Consider the following 18,195-nt stretch of genomic DNA (forward strand, 5'->3'; position numbering starts at 1 on the left):
GGATAGCTGGGCTGAAGCCAATGGGATGAGGTTTAATAAGACCAAATGCTGGGTCCTTCACTTTGGCCACAGCAACCCCAAGCAACGCTACAGGCTTGGGGCGGAGTGGCTAGAAGACTGTGTAGAGGAAATGGACCTGGGGGTGTTGGTTGACGCTTGGCTAAACATGAGCCAGCAGTGTGCCCGGGTGGCCAAGAAGGCCAATGGCATCCTGGCTTGTATGAGAAGTAGTGTGACCAGCAGGAGTAGGGAAGTAATTGTTCCCCTGTACTCAGCTCTGGTGAGGCCGCACCTTGAGTACTGTGTCCAGTTCTGGGCCCCTCACTGCAAGAAAGATGTTGAGGCCCTGGAGCGTGTTCAAAGAAGGGCAACAAAGCTGGTGAGGGGTCTGGAGCACAGGCCTTATGAGGAGCGGCTGAGGGAGCTGGGATTGTTCAGTCTGGAGAAGAAGAGGCTCAGGGGAGACCTTATTGCTCTCTATAACTACCTGAAGAGAGGTTGTAGCGAGCTGGGGGTCGGCCTCTTCTCCCATATAACCGGTGATAGGACTAGAGGGAATGGTTTCAAGCTGCGCCAGGGAAGATTCAGGCTGGATATTAGGAAATACTACTTCTCTGAAAGGGTGGTCAGGCACTGGAATGGGCTGCCCAGGGAGGTGGTGGAGTCCCCTTCCCTGGAGGTGTTCAAGGACCATTTGGATGTTGTGTTGAGGGATATGGTTTAGTGAGAACCATTGGTGACAGGTGGATGGTTGGACTGGATGATCTTATAGGTTTTTTCCAACCTTAGTGATTCTGTGATTATGTGATTCTGTGATAAATATTTGCTAAGACCAAAGGAACCTGAGGGCACTTGAGTATTATATTTTTTTCTGGCTTCATGGAAAAAACAAACAAACAAACAACAGTAGAATATGTTACAAGAAGTCTTTGCAAGTGCTTTTTTACATTATCTTAATAAGACCAATGGTGGCATTGTAAACTTTATTCAACACTGCAACTTATTTTCAAGCAAGTTTGGTCTGTAATGTTAGTGTGCTTCCCAGAAGAGATCATAAGATCAAATCTAATCAGTAGAAGTTCATATTGCCAATGACTTCTCATTTTGTTTTTGTTTCCTTTCTCCATATGAAATTGCCTGAGGGTGTTTACAGTTCTGATCTCTAACAATATCTTTTCTTTTTTTTTTTTCTTTTCTGAGTGACATTAAAGCAATCCATTATTTAAAAGTATTGGTAACCATCATTCCTAGATTCATAGAAAGACTCTACCTCTGCACACACTTGCACTTGGTTGTGTTTCACAGGCCTCTGTCACACAGATATTTGTTTAAGGTAATATTCGCCTTCTATCACCTCAGTAGTCTTTCCAGGCACTGTTCCCAACCCAATGCCCTCTCAGTTGCCCCAAGACTATGTTTACACTGTCTAGTGCCAAGGAAGGAAACCTGATTATAACTGAACCAGGAAAGTGGCCAGTGTTTGGCTGATCATTTCCCTACTTGGACCAACTGCTCCAGAGTAAATGTACCAGCCCAAATTATACAGAAAGAGAGAATGGGAGGCTACTTGACTTTCCTTGTCATGAAGAAGAGCAGAAAAGAAGCTACTCACAAAAAATAGCATCATTGTTCAAAAACACACTTCTCTGTAGTATCCAGGGTCCTTGGTCATGTGGTGAGTCTGGAAAAAATGCAAGAAGAGCCCAAATGCATAAGAACATTCCTTGTTCATTGCTGGGGAGTTGGACTAGATTACCTTTAAAAGTCTCTTTCAAATCAAACAATTCTAGGATTCTTTCCCTCGTATATTAGAAAAAAAGAAAAGTAGGAATAATGAAAATAAAAAAGCACTAAATAATTTTTCAGATCTAGTTTCCCTCATTCATAAGCACTTAAAACTTCACAGTATTGCCTTGATGTTTTATATTGCTAAAATTGGTAAGATTTTTGTCAAGTTTTTTTAATAAAAGTTCAGGTTTTGAAACACAAACATTCCACTGGGAAACATTTTTTAAAAATCCCATTAGCTCTTGAAAACTTAACAGTTTTATTTTGCATTTGCTGTACTTTAAAATTAATTTGAGAGCCCTTATTTAAATTCATTTTATCAATATCTCTTTCAATATCGTAGGGTATTTCTAAAGCTTAAAAATGTAGATGAAACTTTTAAGAAATCTTTGATATATTTTTAATTTAAATTTTAGATTTTTATCTTCTCAAAACTCTGACCTAATTAGTTCATTGTCTTAAAAGAGTACCATAGCTGTTGTTATTATTACCATATGGATTTTACAAATGAAAAATAGAGATACATGCAGAGAAAGGGCAACATTATCAAAGTGTTGATCAGTATGGTGTAACGAACTTGAAATAGAATGACTTGCTTTTCCACTGCATATAGCTTTTTCAAAATGCAGGTTCTATTGATTTCAGTTGTGGATGTGAGAGCTCAGCATTTCTACAAATAAAACTTCAAGAATCTTAAATTAGTATCAGAAAATGAGTAGCATACTCAATTAACCCCCTGCAGAAACTGATTTTAAAATCTTGCCCAAGATCACACACAAACTTAGTGGGAGAAGTATAGTGTAAGACATGCCCTGTAGAATATCCATCTGCCTTGATAAGACTGTCTTTTCATTTCTTTCAAAACTTTGATTCATCCATGTTACAGATAAAGTCACTTCTTATACAAAATTCTGGTTTATCCTCCTGAGCAGAAGGGAGGGGAGGGGAGAAGCCACTACTCTGCAAGACTTCTGGTCCTCCAGGAAGTCAATAGCATGAGGTAAGGGTCCTTTCAGAAAAATATTGTATTATATTTATACTGTGACGACGTTGTTTTACAACTTCAGTAGCATATATGGAATGTAAGAAACAATGGTAAACATTAATTCCATTGGGTGGCAATTCATCTGCCAACATGGTCTCTCACAAGATAGAAGTCCTGTGATTTGAAAAGATTATTCAGTGTTCATACCTGTCCTTTATACATTCATATATTGGCTATGATACCATGGTTTCTGAATATCTTTCAGTAGCAGAATATAGAATGATTTATTCTTTCATCTTGTTTATTTACCTAGACTTAGATACAGTATGTAGGTTTGGGGGTAGCAGACTTTTCAATTTTGGCTTTTGTACAGGTAATTAGAATAAAAGTCAGTTTCATTTATTGTCCTTTCAAAGAGAATAATATTGAGAGTCACAGTGATCCTTAGCTTTTGCTTAAACTTTTGTTTTAAATGGAACTGATTATGTAGAGTTGGTTGGTACTGAAGTTAAGAAAACAAATCTTGACCTCGTGATTAAGCAGTGAGTGCACATTACATGCAGAAAGTAAACTAACAAAGATGAACATTTTGATAGAGCAACAGGTGTCCAGAAGGAAGTCTGTAAAAACAGGGCAAGAAATAATTAAAACAAAAAAGAATGAATGAAAGTCCTCTGGATATTTAAATGTTTAATTATGCATTAGAATGAATGCACAATAAACATTTTTTGAATTTCAGAAAATTTTCTTTTTGTTGTCTTAGGAGAGTAAAAGTCTACTGCTCCTTCTGAGACATAGATATTACTTATTTGGTCTGATTGGTTTTAGTAAGCTGGGGAAATCCTAAAATCAAGTCATTAGATAGCAAAGAGAACTTATTACTTATCTCACTCTTCTAGGAGCTGTACTTCCATATGAAATAGCTTTTCAGTTTTGATGGTTGTGGGATGATGCTTAGTGAGAGTTTGGTACCAGAGCATAAGTAATGTCACATTCAGGCCATACATGAAATACAGTGCTCTAAGGTAATGTTAAGAAAGATAATATTTTACCCAATTTATTTTTTCATACAAACTTCTTAGTTAAAAATGATCCAAATTTAAAATTTTACTTCAAAAAGTGTCATAAACTTTACTGATTTATCTGCCAATATACATGAACAAATATTTACTGCTTAATAAAGTGAATCAAAGAGGATCCTAAAAATGCTAAAATTATATACGTACAAGGACTTGTTACCATGGATGGACTCACATAGCTTTCAGCAACTGTGTGTCATTCAATCCTATTCTATTCTATATACACCTAATCAAAGAAGAAAAAGCATTGTCCAGTATTTCCCTCTTCATGACCTTTTCCAAATTCCTAGAGCATGGACCTCGCAAAACACAAAGAAATTTGACCTAAACAAAACTGAATAAAACAAAGAAAAAGGTAATTGAACATATTATAAAGAGCTAGTTTAGAGGCATTTTATGTCAGTGCAGTTTAAAACGTCTTCAGAATTAGTTACTCAAAAACATTTGGAAAGCTGACTAATCAAAGGACTACTTAGGCACTATTAGTGAGTGGAAATTAAACTGATTTGAGTGGCATGAAGCTGCAATAAATCATTTAATAAATCGAAATAAAACTTACTTCAAAACTGAAAAGAAGTTTGACATATATGTTGATTCAGTCTCTATAACGGGCAGAGATAGGGATGCTTTTCTAGTGTGGGTGTTTTACACTGGATTTAGACTGGGCTATCAGTATTTTTACATCCTAGCAATATGGCCCAATATTTTTACATTCACTGAGAGAGGTCCAAAGACTTTCATGACCTAATCTGCTCTGTACGGCCAAAATAGCAAAACCAACTCAATTTGATAATTCAGCTAAGGAGCATATATTGTACATTTCTCTCAGCAGCAAACTAATATTTTGCCAGGCCATTGTCATAGAATATTTCTGCAAACCAAATGAAACAAAAATGAAATGAACATAATAAGCAGTCATGTCAACATAATAACATTGCCTTCTCGTTGTCATCTAGCATTCTCCTTTGTCTAGAGTTCTGCGTTAAGAAGGTACTTACCTTTGTGTTACAGTACCTTCGCTGTTCTTCACATTTTTCTAATTCTTGTCATAAAAAAAACCCCACCATTTTCTTTCTTTTTTCTTTAGCTTTCTTTTGTTGATTTTCTGGAATAAGAGAGCTCAAAGATGCTCTGTAAAGTAGATGTAGCCATCTAACCTAAAACCTCCAAGATTCCATTCACTGAAAATTGTTAACATTTTTATTAAATGGCAAGATATTTTGAACAGTGAAATGGATGTAGAGAATACAAGAAATAAAAGCCAGGCAGAAGGCAGAAAAATTGAGAAATGCTCTTGGGACACCAAGTTACACTCAAAATCAAAAGCTGTGAATTCTTTATCTGCAAAATAAATTCCTAATAGTGAACCAAATATTATTGCTGCAAGCATAATTGTTATAAAGAGTAAGGGCAGACCAAATGAAACCGAAAGCTTGTACACCTACTGAACACTTTTGTTTGTTGAAAATACTTAATCTTATTTGATTTAGCTTCCAATGTGATCATGATCCACAACCAAAATGGCTTAGATATGGTTATACAGGCTGACTTATTAAGATGTTGTCACTGATCAGTGCTGACTGGTTAGAAAATCTCTGATGAACTGCAGGACACTCAGAACACCCCTTTGGAAAGAAAAACATACAGCACTACCTAACACCAGAAGATTGGTTCCTGTTTCTACCCTGCACCTTTAGTACCTTGGATAATCAAACCACTGGAGAGGAGCTTTTTATAAGAGCAAGTAGTGATGGGACAAGGAAAAACAGTTTTAAACTGGAAGAGGATAGGTTTAGATTAGATATTAGGAAGAAATTCTTTACTTTGAGGCTGGTGAGACACTGGAACAGATTGCCCAGTGAGGCTTTGGATGCCCCCTCCCTGGAAGCATTCAAGGCCAGGCTGGATGGGGCTTTGAGCAACCTGGTCTAGTGAGAGGTGTCTCTGCCTATAGCAGGGGAGCTGGAACTAGATGATCTTAAAGGCCCCTTCCAATCCAATCCATTCTATGATTCTATGATTCTATGATTCTATGATCCTGTAGCTGCTCTGAGAAGATAGAGCAAGATTTCACTCATTCTCTGGGCAAGAACCAAATGGAGGTGTCACACTGGTAGATGAAGAAGGTAATAGAGATGTAATGTTATTATCCTTCAGTATAAAAAATACTGAAAATGAATGTGACTACTTTACAGCAGCCTGACAGTCCTGTTGGAAAAGGAAATGCCTGAAGAGCGCAGTATATCAGGAAAGACTCGCAGTAATATGGAGCCACTACTAGGGTAAGAACAGAGGAAATAATAAAAACTCTACAGAGAAGAAGGTATTTAAAATCTCTTACGGACTGCATATATCATCTCTTTTTTTTTTCTTCTTCTTTTTTTTTTTTTTTTTTTTAATAGAGAAAAGAAGGCAGCCAGTAAATTTAAAATATTTTCAATTCACTTGAAGTAATAAATAAATTGATCCATTAGTACTCCATCTTACATCATGTGTTAGATTAGAATCAATGACGTTAGAATTGTCTACTCAATAATTTTTCAATTGTTTCTTTTTATTTTATACCCTTGTCAATACAAAACAGTATCAACTATTCATAGTTTCATCCTGGAGTCACCACAGAGAAATTACAGCCTCGGTACTTCAAAATTCTTCCTGTCCTGCAAGACAAATTCTGTTGCATAATGTCATTGTCCTATAAAACAAGCAAACTGGTGAAACATCTCCTTCCTTTAGGCGTAGATGAAATTTAGAGTAAGAAAATGTAGGCCTACAGAACCAGATTTTTATTTAACAAAACTCATACCTTTTTCCCATTAATATAAATTAACACTATACAGAGTTGGAATACATAAAGCTGCATGAACCAGTGGTCTGTGTCATTAAGACAATCGGGTGAAAACATTGCAAAGGAAAGAGACCTGACATCTAGACTTACAGCTTAAAAGAAAAATGCAAGTGGCTTTGCTGGTTGATGGAGTTGGGATAGGATATTGTAACAGCTGAATTAAAATGCTGAGACTAAAAAGAGCTTTTGGAATGGACAGAGGGATTTTCAGGACTGATGATCAGTCATATTCATATGGCCACAATATGTCAGTGAGCAGAAATATAAGAATTATGACTCTAAGCATTAACATGGCAAATGCTGTAGAAACTAAAATGATAACTGAGAGCTTGTGAACAGGATAATTGCAGCCACTGGGGAAGTATACCAGCACTCAGACCTCAAGATTTAAATCAGTTTTCTTGGGAACAGCCAAGACCTTTTACCCAGAAGAATTGCACATGGAAGTGATTTGGGAAGCAGATCAGAAAACTATAAAACCATGAAATCATAGAAGTATTAGGGTTAGAAAAGACCTGTAAGAGCATCTAGTCCAACCATCAACCCATCAGCACCATGTCCACTAAACTTGTCCCTAAATGCCACATCAACATGTTCCTTGAAGAGCTCCAGGGACGTTGACTCTATCAACTCCCTGGGCAGCCTGTTCCAATACTTCACCATTCTTTCTGAGAAAAAAAAAATATATATTCCTAATACACAACCTGCACCTTTCCTGGCACAAATTGAGGCCACAACTTTCCTACAGGTCCTTATAGAGAGCAATAATGTTCCATGAGCCTCCTCTTCGCCAGACTAAACAATCCCAGTTCCCTCAGCTGCTCCTCATAAGAGTTGTGCTCCAAAACATTCACCAGCTTCATTCTCCTCTCTGCACATGCTCAAGGGCCTTAATATATTTGCTGTGGTGAGAGACCCTAAAATGAACACAGTACTCAAGGCAGTAATCAAGGCGGGCTCAGCAGATGATCATACAGAGGGATGAGCACCTTCCTAGTCCTGTTGTCTATGCTATTTCTGATACAAACCAAGATGCTATCAATCTTCTTGGCTGCCTGGGCACACTTCTGGCTCACGCTCAGTCATCTGTTGACCAAAACCCCCAGATCCTTTTCCTCTGCACTGATTTTCAGCCACTCTGTCCCAAGCCTGTAGCATTGCCTGGGGTTATTGTGACCGAAGTGCAGGACCTGCACTTGGTCTTGTTGAACCTCACACAAATTGCATCTGCCTAGCTATTTAGCCTGTCCAGATCCTTCTGAAAGGCCTTCCAAACCCTATGCAGATCACCAGTTCTTCTCAACTTGGTGTCATCTGCAAAGTTATTGAGAGTGCACTCAACCTTTTCATCCAGGTCATCAATAAAGATATTAAACAGGACTGGCTTCAGTACTGACTGCTGAGGAACACCATTCATGATCAGCCACAGAAGGATTTAACTCCATTAACTACAGACTCAGCTGTCTAACTTGTTTTTTACCCAGCAAAGAGTACAATTGTCCAAGTCACGGCCTGCAACCTTCTCCAGGAGAATACTGTGGGAGACAGAGTCAAAGGCTTTACAAAAGTCCAGGTAGACTACATCCACAGCTTTTCCCTCATCTTTTAGGTGGGTCTCCCAGTCACAGAAGGAGATGAGGTTAGTCAAACTGAATTTGCCTTTCATGAATCCATGTTCGCTAAGCTTTATTCCCTGATTGTCCTATGCATGCTCTGTGATCGCATTCAAGGTGTGATCTACTCTGTGACCTTCCCTGATACTGAGGTTAGGCTGACAGGCCTGTAGTTCTCAATCATCTTTAATGAGTATCACCTTACCAAACCTCCAGTCAAATCTCTCCCGTTGACCAGGACTGCTGATAAACAATGGAAAGTGGCTTCCTTAGTACTATAAAGTAGATCCCATCTGGCCCCATGGACTTATGATTTGCGACAATCTAGGCAGAGTATCACACCACTAACTGTTTCCTCCTGAATTGTGGGGATTTTGCTCCTCATCCCAGTTTTTCAGCTCATCCTTGCCTTCTCTCAGCTGCTACCTTGAACTAACTGTGCCAGTGCTTCTGGATCATTTCACAGCTAAATTGTGCAGATTAACCTAAGTGGCTCTTCCAGGCAGTGAGAAAGCCTGGACAAATCAATATCATCACTATATTATTGAGCTCAGGAAGAGGATGCATCCAGAACGCACTGAACCCCAGATAAATTCGGTTAGAAGTTTTTGATCCTTGCCATCAGTTGAAAATTTTTGCTGATGGGATCAGTGTTTCTAGCTCAAGGTAGTGATTAATTACTGCTTGGTGCAAGCTGTTTCCATTTATCAGGATGTAGGTGGGTGTAATCTATACCTTCTTATCAGCAGTCTTCTTCATCAGTGGCGTTGGCTTATTCATGAGGTTAAGCTGTCATTGATGACCAGCTGTTTCATGCTTCAGCTACCTCTGGGGATAAGTAATCACCATGAAGCAAGATATTACTACTGAGGCTACAAATGCACAGGCATTTACAGCAATTGGTTTGCTGTACAGAATTACCTAGTGATGACCAGTTGGCACTATCACTTCTACATTCTCCCAAACTTTCATTCCCCCCAAATTTCATCCTCCTCTCATATGTCTTCCTCTCTGTCCTGTGTTTCAACAACCTCAACTTTTCTCTCTAACAGACTGCTTATTTTATCTATCCTTTCCAGATACTTTCCCACTCATGTCTGCCCTAAAGTAAACAGTGCTGCCATATTCCCAAGCAGATGAGGAGACAGACCTTTAGGCAAGCTGTTGCCATCACTTTGCAGAGAGAAGTCAACTGGATGGCTGGGCCAGTCAGATTTCAGTGGCGGACCTGTGGAGGCTGCTGTGTGTTAGAAAGTTGACAAGGACAATTCATGGGCAGTAATTAGACCAAGATCTATGTCTCCTGGCTTCAATTCAAAGAATATCATGGATAAATGCAGTGTAGCCAAAGCCTGTGGGAATCATCAAGACTGGTGGCCATAAGGAGTTTGGAGAAGCACAGTTATAAAGCAGCTTGAATTCATTTGTCTATAATGTTGTGCTTCTCTATCTGATATGCTCTGAGAACTTCTGCCAAAATAGTGTTTAATATTTGATCCTTATCTTCACTCCTCAAGAAGCTAGACTGCAGATTTTTTTCAACAAATTCTGCTTAAGAATCAAGAGTCTCCTGTATATATTTGCCACTTCTAGAAAATGTTCAGAAGAGATAAAACTTCATTCCCATAGCTAGTAAAACATTCAAAAATCATAATGTACATAAAATCCTGTTCAAAGTGCTCATGGAGTGAGCCACTGGAGTGCTCATGACCATTATTTTCTTAATTTGCTACTGCTGTGCAATCACTCCCAGCTGTCTGTGCTTCGAAGAAATGGATAAACTTTGTCATCCAAAACCCTAAAGAAAATAGCTTTGGATATAGTTATGAATTCTTCCCATGCAGTCCTCATGTACTTCTCAGAGATGTCTTAGTTGGACGTGAGTGCTGCCAACACTGAAAAGAGAGTTAGGTTTTGGCACTCTTGGATACATTTTCTAGTGAAGCTCTTTCATATCAGCACTATAAAGACAATATCGCTGATATTGTCTGATTTGGCCACTTGCTTATTTAACTCATTGAGGAACATACCTGTTATCTCCTATTTCTCTGAGAAATGTTATGAACATTCATGATTTTTAATAAATGTCTAAAGATATGTATGTCATCTAATCAAATCCATCTCTATTGCTACATCATTATCTTCAGAATTCAAGACTGTTTCTAAAAACAAATTTGTTACAGATTCCTTCTTCTTACTGCCTATGTTTTGAATTAAATTTATTCAGTCCAGTTCTGTCAATAAACAGTTCTTTACTGTTTATCTTCTCTGTCTAAACCTGGTTACAGTGATTCAAATGGAGACAGTGTCTTTAATGTGATTCTTACACAATTTTCTTAGTCAAGATGCAACACAAACCAGGCTTCTCTATTTAATTTTACCTCTCTACATATGCACAGTACAGCATCTATGTAGTGGTTTCAAACTCAAGCAATAAAGTCAGTGTATCTACAGTGAAGAATATATTACTTTCTAAGTATTCATACTGAATCATTGTGAAAGAATGGTCAGGGTTATTGTGGTTTAAACTGTAATAAGGAAATAAATGACTGAGAAAAGGTTATGCACTGCCTTTCACACAAGGCTTCATTTCTAACAGAAGTTCAATCAGGTATCACCAGGTAGAAGATCACTGATGTATTCCCAACTGCTACAATATAGGGGTCTCAAATACTTTCTTGTTCTTTAGGTAGCGAAATCCAGATCAACCAAGGCATGAGAGGAACTCACCTATCAACAAGTAGTTCACTGGTAAAACTTGCTTTACTTTGGGCCATCCATGATCTTCAGATCACGCAGATGAATCTGGGAGGCTGATGTAGAAGATCTTGGATGCCTCCAGCATTAGGATACGGTGTGAAGAATAAAAGGAATCCTCAGGCTTCTTTGTTGAAACTACTCTAATTTGTATAAATAGCTATAAAACCATGATAGGGACCAAAGAGAAAGGGAGAGGAAGTCTGTTGCTAAATAAATGAAAAAAGGAACAAGTCTGCTTTTCTTGTGATATTACTCACACAAATGGAATAGCTCCATTATAAAAAGCTGAGAAAAAATGCATCTCATATGAATAGCTTACCTGTGTAGTATGTGGGGACCATTACCAAAATTTTCCATGTTTCAGATGATGTCATTACCAGACATCCTATGGCGTGCTGTTGAACTATTATCCTGAGAAAATCTATTTCTTACATGTCAGATGGAGTTTGGTTAAAAATGCATGAAAAAAAAAAAAAAGATAAATCTTTTGTCTGATAATTCTTTTTTCAATTAAAAAAATATTTCAATGTAACATCCTAGAGCAGCTTTATTTACTCTGAAAAGATCAGACCAGACAGTGCCACTGCCAATCTCCTCGTCTCTCTGTCATGTGTTCAAATTATACCATTGTAAGTTAAAAAGGATATATGATCTTGTACTCTGTAGAATGCCTGAAACGCATCTAACATCTCTATCAAAAGGATATTAATTGTTTGCAGACTATGAATATTTTTTTACTTCATCATGATTTTTAGCCATCTAGGACATTCAAAGTATTCCAGAGAAAACTGGACCTGGGTCCTGATTTCTACTCTTTCTAGATGATAGCATAATCAAACCTCTTCCTTTTTAAATGACATTCTAGAAGAAATAATGTCTTCTAATATTTCTTGTTATCTCTTTCTCTCCTGCAGATGGTCATCCAACACTTTCACAAAATGAGAACAATGAGCCATATCTTTTTCATCTGAAAACATCCAGAAGATAAGATTAGATGTGGAATACAAAATTTTGTGATGAAAGTGTGTTCATTTTCATAAAAATTTGGAGTAGAAAATTCATTATGGGGATCTTACATATTTAAAGAATAAGTATCTATCTGATTATTAAATCCCATGTTCATATATTTTAAAGTTATGACTAGCTGTGCATATATACTTGTATTGTTTCAGTCACTTATGTTGTGAGAGGTTGTACTCTCCATTTTACAGTCACTGAAATTTCAGATAATTCATTTTACACTGAACTCTGCCCACACTGTTTTATTGAAATGACATGCTGAAAATTATTCCAATATGTAATTTGGGGAGGAAAATGGATTTCTTGAATGAAAAGAATTACAGCAGCAAAGAACAGCATGCCATTTTTAAAATGAAAGATTAAAATTTAAAAAAGTTACTTCTGTATGAAGTATAGAATCCTAGAATCCTAGAATCATAGAATGGTTTGGGTTGGAAGGAATCTTTAAGATCATTTAGATGCTATAGGCAGGGACCTCTCCCACTAGACTAAAACCCCCATCCAACCTGGCCTTGAATCCCTCCAGGAAGGCGGCATTCACAGCCTCACTGGGGAACCTGTTCCAGTGTCTCACCAGCCTCAGAGTAAAGAATTTCTTCCTAACATCTAGTCTAAACCTACCCTGTTCCAGTTTAAAACTGCTTCTCCTTGTCCTGTCACTCTCAGTTGCTATAAAGAACCTTCTTTAAATTGAGCTTACAGTGCTGGTTTTTGGTGTCAAAAAACAGAAGATTTAACAAATCTTTGTTGTTATTGTTTTATTGTTCCACATTGGAAAGAATCAGAAAGTACAACATGAAATTAGAAGTGCCCTCTATTCCTTTCCTCTTCTCTCCTTCCTCTCTATTGTCCCATTTTTCGTTTTTCCTGCTCTCCCCATCTCCTCAGTTCTTTTCCCCCTACCTCTATTCCATTTACCCTTTCCCTTTTCCTGTTTCTCTTCTTTTATCCCTTCATCCTTCTGTTGTTTTTTTTTTTTTTTTTGCCTTCTCCCCTTCTCACCACCTCTCTCTCTGGAGAAGTTTTGACCAAATTTGTACTTTATGTCAGGAGAACTGAAATCAGATTTTGTGATTCAATTATTCCTAAAGCTTGTCAATCCATTTAATGCCATAGACATTTCTATACCATATCACAGACTCTTCAACTTGACTGTATCTCAAGATGTACACTCTTTCTGCAGGAGGTGATCCAAGCATCGCCAGCACTTACTATGCAAAATACATTTAACTCTCAGGTCTCTTGCTGTTGAGTGATTTCTGAATGTCTATTTACTGTACAGTCTGAACAAACAGGATTAAAACTATGGGTTGTTTGCACACTGTTTAATTCTCACTTGTAATTTATTAGTGCTGCTGAGTGCATTCCTTAAGCTAGAAGTATTTTTTCCTTCCTGGACAAACGATGTTATTTTTATACACAATAAATAGAAAACAGCAGATATTACACACATGTAAATGGAGAAATTGTTACAAGCAGAAACTGTTCTCCAAATATCTTTGAGAACAAAGCATTCATTCACACAGCAAGGAACGATAATAATGGTTTTTTGATGCTTTCTAGGCTTTGACCCGAGAAGGCAAAGTGGAATTACATGATGAGTAAAACAGCTTCAGGGCGACCGTCTTGTCAGTCTTGTCAAACACCACACTGATGCTTATTCAGCTCCCTACAAGACTTTTCTGCTCATTGCAGTCCAAAAGGCTAATAATAAAAAGGGTAACTTGAACAGTTTTCCCAGTATCCTTTTGACCTCTGTACTGAAGTCGACAACCACTGAGCAGATTTCTTTTATTCACAGATTTTTCCAGAAATTATTTTTCCTGGCACTTGTATGGGGTGAAGTTGAAGAAAGAGGATGTGGGGGTGGAATTTTTATCTTTAAACTTACTAATTTTTCAAAGTGCCTTCAGATTTCCACAGCTTGAAAATACCCTTAAGCAATAGTAATTTGTAGGCTCTTATCCTTATTTCAGATGAATATCTTTTCACAACCATTCACATGATTCTGCTTATAGTAATGAATTAAAAAGGAAGAAAATATTAGCAATTAAAATCATATGCACCATCAAGCTTCTAGTCAAGCAAGTAGCAGAAGTAAATTAGACAACCTATATCTAAATTTGATAATAGCTACACAAGCTGAAGCATTTCTTTTACCTTAAAATTTAAAATCACAATTCAAAAAAAAAAAAAAAAAGAGGAAGTTTAGTCATTTGCATTACGGTTTTTTATATTATCCCTAAATACGAGTGATATATATATTTAAAATCTAATCATGCACCAACTCCTACTTCAGACATTTTAAAAGAGCATGTTATGTAATGTATTTGAAAATGTGGCAGCTGATCTCAATGCATAAATGAGGAGGAATAGGCAAGGAGGTCTTTGCTTTTCCTGGTGTCCTGGCTTTCTCACTTGTTAGGCTGTATCTGCTGTTTAACAAATGACTGCAGCTCGTGACTACTGGCAGTTCTCTCTCTCTCTATATATATATACTTTTTTTTAATTTTGCCACTGTCTGGTTTAGTAGTCTCCCTTTGGCAAAAACTGAAGTTATATGACGTTGGTCTCCCAAGCCACATCCCCTTTGAGCAGTGATTTTAGCACCCTTCTCTCTTCCAAATCCTGCAGCTGAGTTGCCTTCTCACCACTGGATAGAACAGAGTCGGGCTATCCAAGAAGCTCCCCAATCTATCACTTTTATCATCACATCTGCTTTTCTGTAGATCCCTGCCCTCCTTCCCTCACAGTTTCCCAGCTTTCGAGCAGAGAGGCAATATTTCCCTTTCCTGTTTCTCGGTTCAGCTCCAATTGCAGGGCCAATTACCTCTTCACAATTGTTATTCCAGTTCTCTCCTGGTTACCTGGTCCAATAGTTTCTTGAGTCACATTAGTGATTCTTTTCGAATTCAGGCTCTGCTCTGTACAGTGTGTTTTCTCATGCTGAACTCAGTTGTTCTATATAAAATGTCACAAGATAGAGATGCTAGGAGAGATGCCAGAAAATACACCAACTGCCTTAGTTATCCCCTGCTCTGCATGGGAAAGGCTACACTGGAATTACATGGAGAACCCTATTAGCACAATTAGCAAGTCTGATTTTCGATGCTGTCTAGAGATAATTTTGTGCCTACTTAAGGTCTGATGTGGTAAATGACAAGTCATTGCAGGCCTGAATATTGAAATAACAGTACATCTATGCTACGTCGGAGTTGTAAGAGTTCGTCTTTCCAAAAAGGTAGAAAAGGCACACAAATACATGAATATGATTTATTCTGGGAAAAGATAAGGTGAAAACAATACTATATATTTGCTTTCCTTTCTGCCAAAGCAAATTTTTCTATGTTAAAGCCAAGTTTTCAGAACAGGCTGAGCCTCCAGAAGCCTCTTCTGAGACACTTGATGGTAGATTTTCAATCAGTTAAAACTTCTTAAATAGAGGACATACTGCAGTTCCCTTCCCTCTTCCCGCTCTGTCCCTCTCACAGAACATCTATCTTTGCATTCTGCTATCTAAACACTGTTTCAAAAATAAAATAAAATAAAAAATGGTATGAATGTGGTTAAAAAAAAAAGCTGCTTCCACTCCTGACTTTTCTGTGTCGGGCTGTGTGGGGACTATATGAATACAACTGTTTCTCCTCTCCTGTATGGCTACTGAAGGCTCTATCAAATTTCATGGCTTCTCTCACTTAAAATCTGACAAATACACATCTCCTTCAGCAAGTGAATGAGAAAGTATGTCTTTAAGAAAAACTAAAAACTAAGCAAAGCCATTTAAGGTAGCTGTGTTGTCCCACTCATAGTAACTCCCCCTCTGTACTCAGTAATTGCCATTTTTTTAATTTCTGTTTTCAAAGGACTTTTCAAATAGGAGTGGAACTTCTGTTGCAGCAGGGTACTAAGAGTTTTTGTACAAGCACTATGTGATGCAATATATATATATATATATTTAGAGTACACTACATATTTTTTTAATCTTTCAATTTGTTCACTGCCAAGTCTCTTGACACTATGATATGCTAGGAAATAACTTTAAAATGTTTAACTTCAGAAATAACCTTCCTCTCTGAAATCTCTTTTAGGAAAAAGCTATAGTGACGCAATGGATCATCAATATATAAAGAGAGATTTACTCTGAGAAAATATTTTACTCAGAAGAGTACAGAAGAGAATCCCTATAATTTTCAGAACACCATACCTCTGCATATTCTATTGAAACACTCATGTTGCCAATGAATACAATAAATTATTTGGATCTAAGTTTTATATTTAAAAAATAAAGACTGTAAAATGGAATTTAACAAACCTTTCTTGCAAGAAACCCTATGCCATAAAAATGTCCTTTCTCTAATCAAAATATCACCTGAATGAAGTCATCATGTTTGGCCTGATTGCATTTTTTCTCCATATATGTGCAGCTGCATTTGCCTCTCCATAAATGTCATTTGATTATGAGAAAATAAACAGGGAAGGACTCGTAGGGAGTCGGTACAGGGCCTGCTTGTTTACCTGCCGCAGCTTTCCAGGCTGAAGAACAAATGTCATGCAAATGGTGCACCAGCAATGAGCTGCCAATCATCCTGCCTTGGCATTCATGGTGATTTGCTAAATCATTTAAAGAGACATGCTTTACTAAATGAAAAAATATCAGCAGCAAGGGCCTGTGTTTAAACATGGGGTTGAGTTATTATCCCAGTAGGCTGGAATGAAATGAAGACATCTTCCAATTAAAGCTTGCAGATGAACCCAGACAAACCCCCCTTTTTTCATAAAGACAGGCAGATTATGATTGGGAGAGAACAGCGACAGAGGCTTTCATTACAAGCTGATTATGGTGATATAATTCCCAGTGCTGTGTGTCTGCGGGCCCAACTTCACATTTGAAGGTTTTTAATATAATTTCCTTAGGGTGAAATGCTGAAGATTTATTAAACTTTATGAAGGGCTTACAGATCCAATTTAAGAGGACATATCATAGGGCAAAACTGACAGATGATAAAATACATTCCAAGAAGAAAGAAAGAGAGAAATAAAGAGAGAGAGAAAGTGAAAGAGGGAGAGAAAGAGAGAGAGAAAGAGACAGAGAGAGAGAGAGAAAGAAAGGAAGAAAGAAAAGAAAGGAAGAAAGAAAGGAAGAAAGAAAGGAAGAAAGAAAGGAAGGAAGAAAGAAAGGAAGAAAGAAAGGAAGGAAGAAAGAAAGGAAGAAAGAAAGGAAGAAAGAAAGGAAGGAAGAAAGGAAGGAAGAAAGAAAGGAAGAAAGAAAGGAAGAAAGAAAGGAAGAAAGGAAGGAAGGAAGGAAGGAAGGAAGGAAGGAAGGAAGGAAGGAAGGAAGGAAGGAAGGAAGGAAGGAAGGAAGGAAGGAAGGAAGGAAGGAAGAAAGAAAGAAAGAAAGAAAGAAAGAAAGAAAGAAAGAAAGAAGGAAGGAAGGAAGGAAGGAAGGAAGGAAGGAAGGAAGGAAGGAAGGAAGGAAGGAAGGAAGGAAGGAAGGAAGGAAGGAAGGAAGGAAGGAAGGAAGGAAGTTATTTAATTTTGGAAGCCATCTGGGAAGGATTTGGATTTATGTAAACTAGTCTTCTTTTAAACAACATGACTAATATCCCAATATTTATAGAAAATGAATCATTTTCCGTTTTGTTTCATGTTTATTAAAGTCGAAGTGTCTTAGTACTTGATATTTGTTATCCAAATATCAAGTTTGGCAAAATATTGACCAAAAAATTGTTGAATACTAGATAACATTGATTTTAATTTACTAAAAAAATTGATTTTTTTAGTACTAATGAGCACTGATTTTCCTCTTGTACATTTTGTTAAGAGCAGTTGTATTTCTACTTTTACATGTTCCTTGACACTGCTTCTCTTTTTGGTGTCTCTATGTGATTCTATACATGTCCATATCCAATGTATCTACTTTGTGTAATAATTAAGGGTGTAAGTATAAGTAAGATTGTAAGTGTATGTAAATATACAAGAATAATTATCAACATCATCTAAACAATTCTGACAAGTCTCAGCAACACCCAAACACACATATGTACAAACGTCCACATCAACGCCACAGTTAGTGAGAATTTTCCATGCTGCATGTGTAGCTTT

The 18,195-nt window shown here is 37.4% G+C and overlaps 1 long non-coding RNA gene across 1 annotated transcript; it reads left to right on the forward strand.

Annotated features, from left to right (window-relative positions):
* The first annotated feature begins 2,329 nt into the window (after positions 1-2,329).
* Positions 2,330-11,117, forward strand: LOC149912987 (uncharacterized). Its single transcript, XR_016462290.1, has 3 exons — positions 2,330-2,788; positions 6,048-6,134; positions 11,003-11,117. It is a non-coding gene; the product is annotated as an uncharacterized LOC149912987 (long non-coding RNA).
* Positions 11,118-18,195: the final 7,078 nt, after the last annotated feature.

Source organism: Phasianus colchicus, chromosome Z (genome assembly GCF_987193195.1).
Source record: "Phasianus colchicus chromosome Z, bPhaCol1.hap1.1, whole genome shotgun sequence".
Classification (NCBI taxonomy): Eukaryota; Metazoa; Chordata; class Aves; order Galliformes; family Phasianidae; genus Phasianus; species Phasianus colchicus.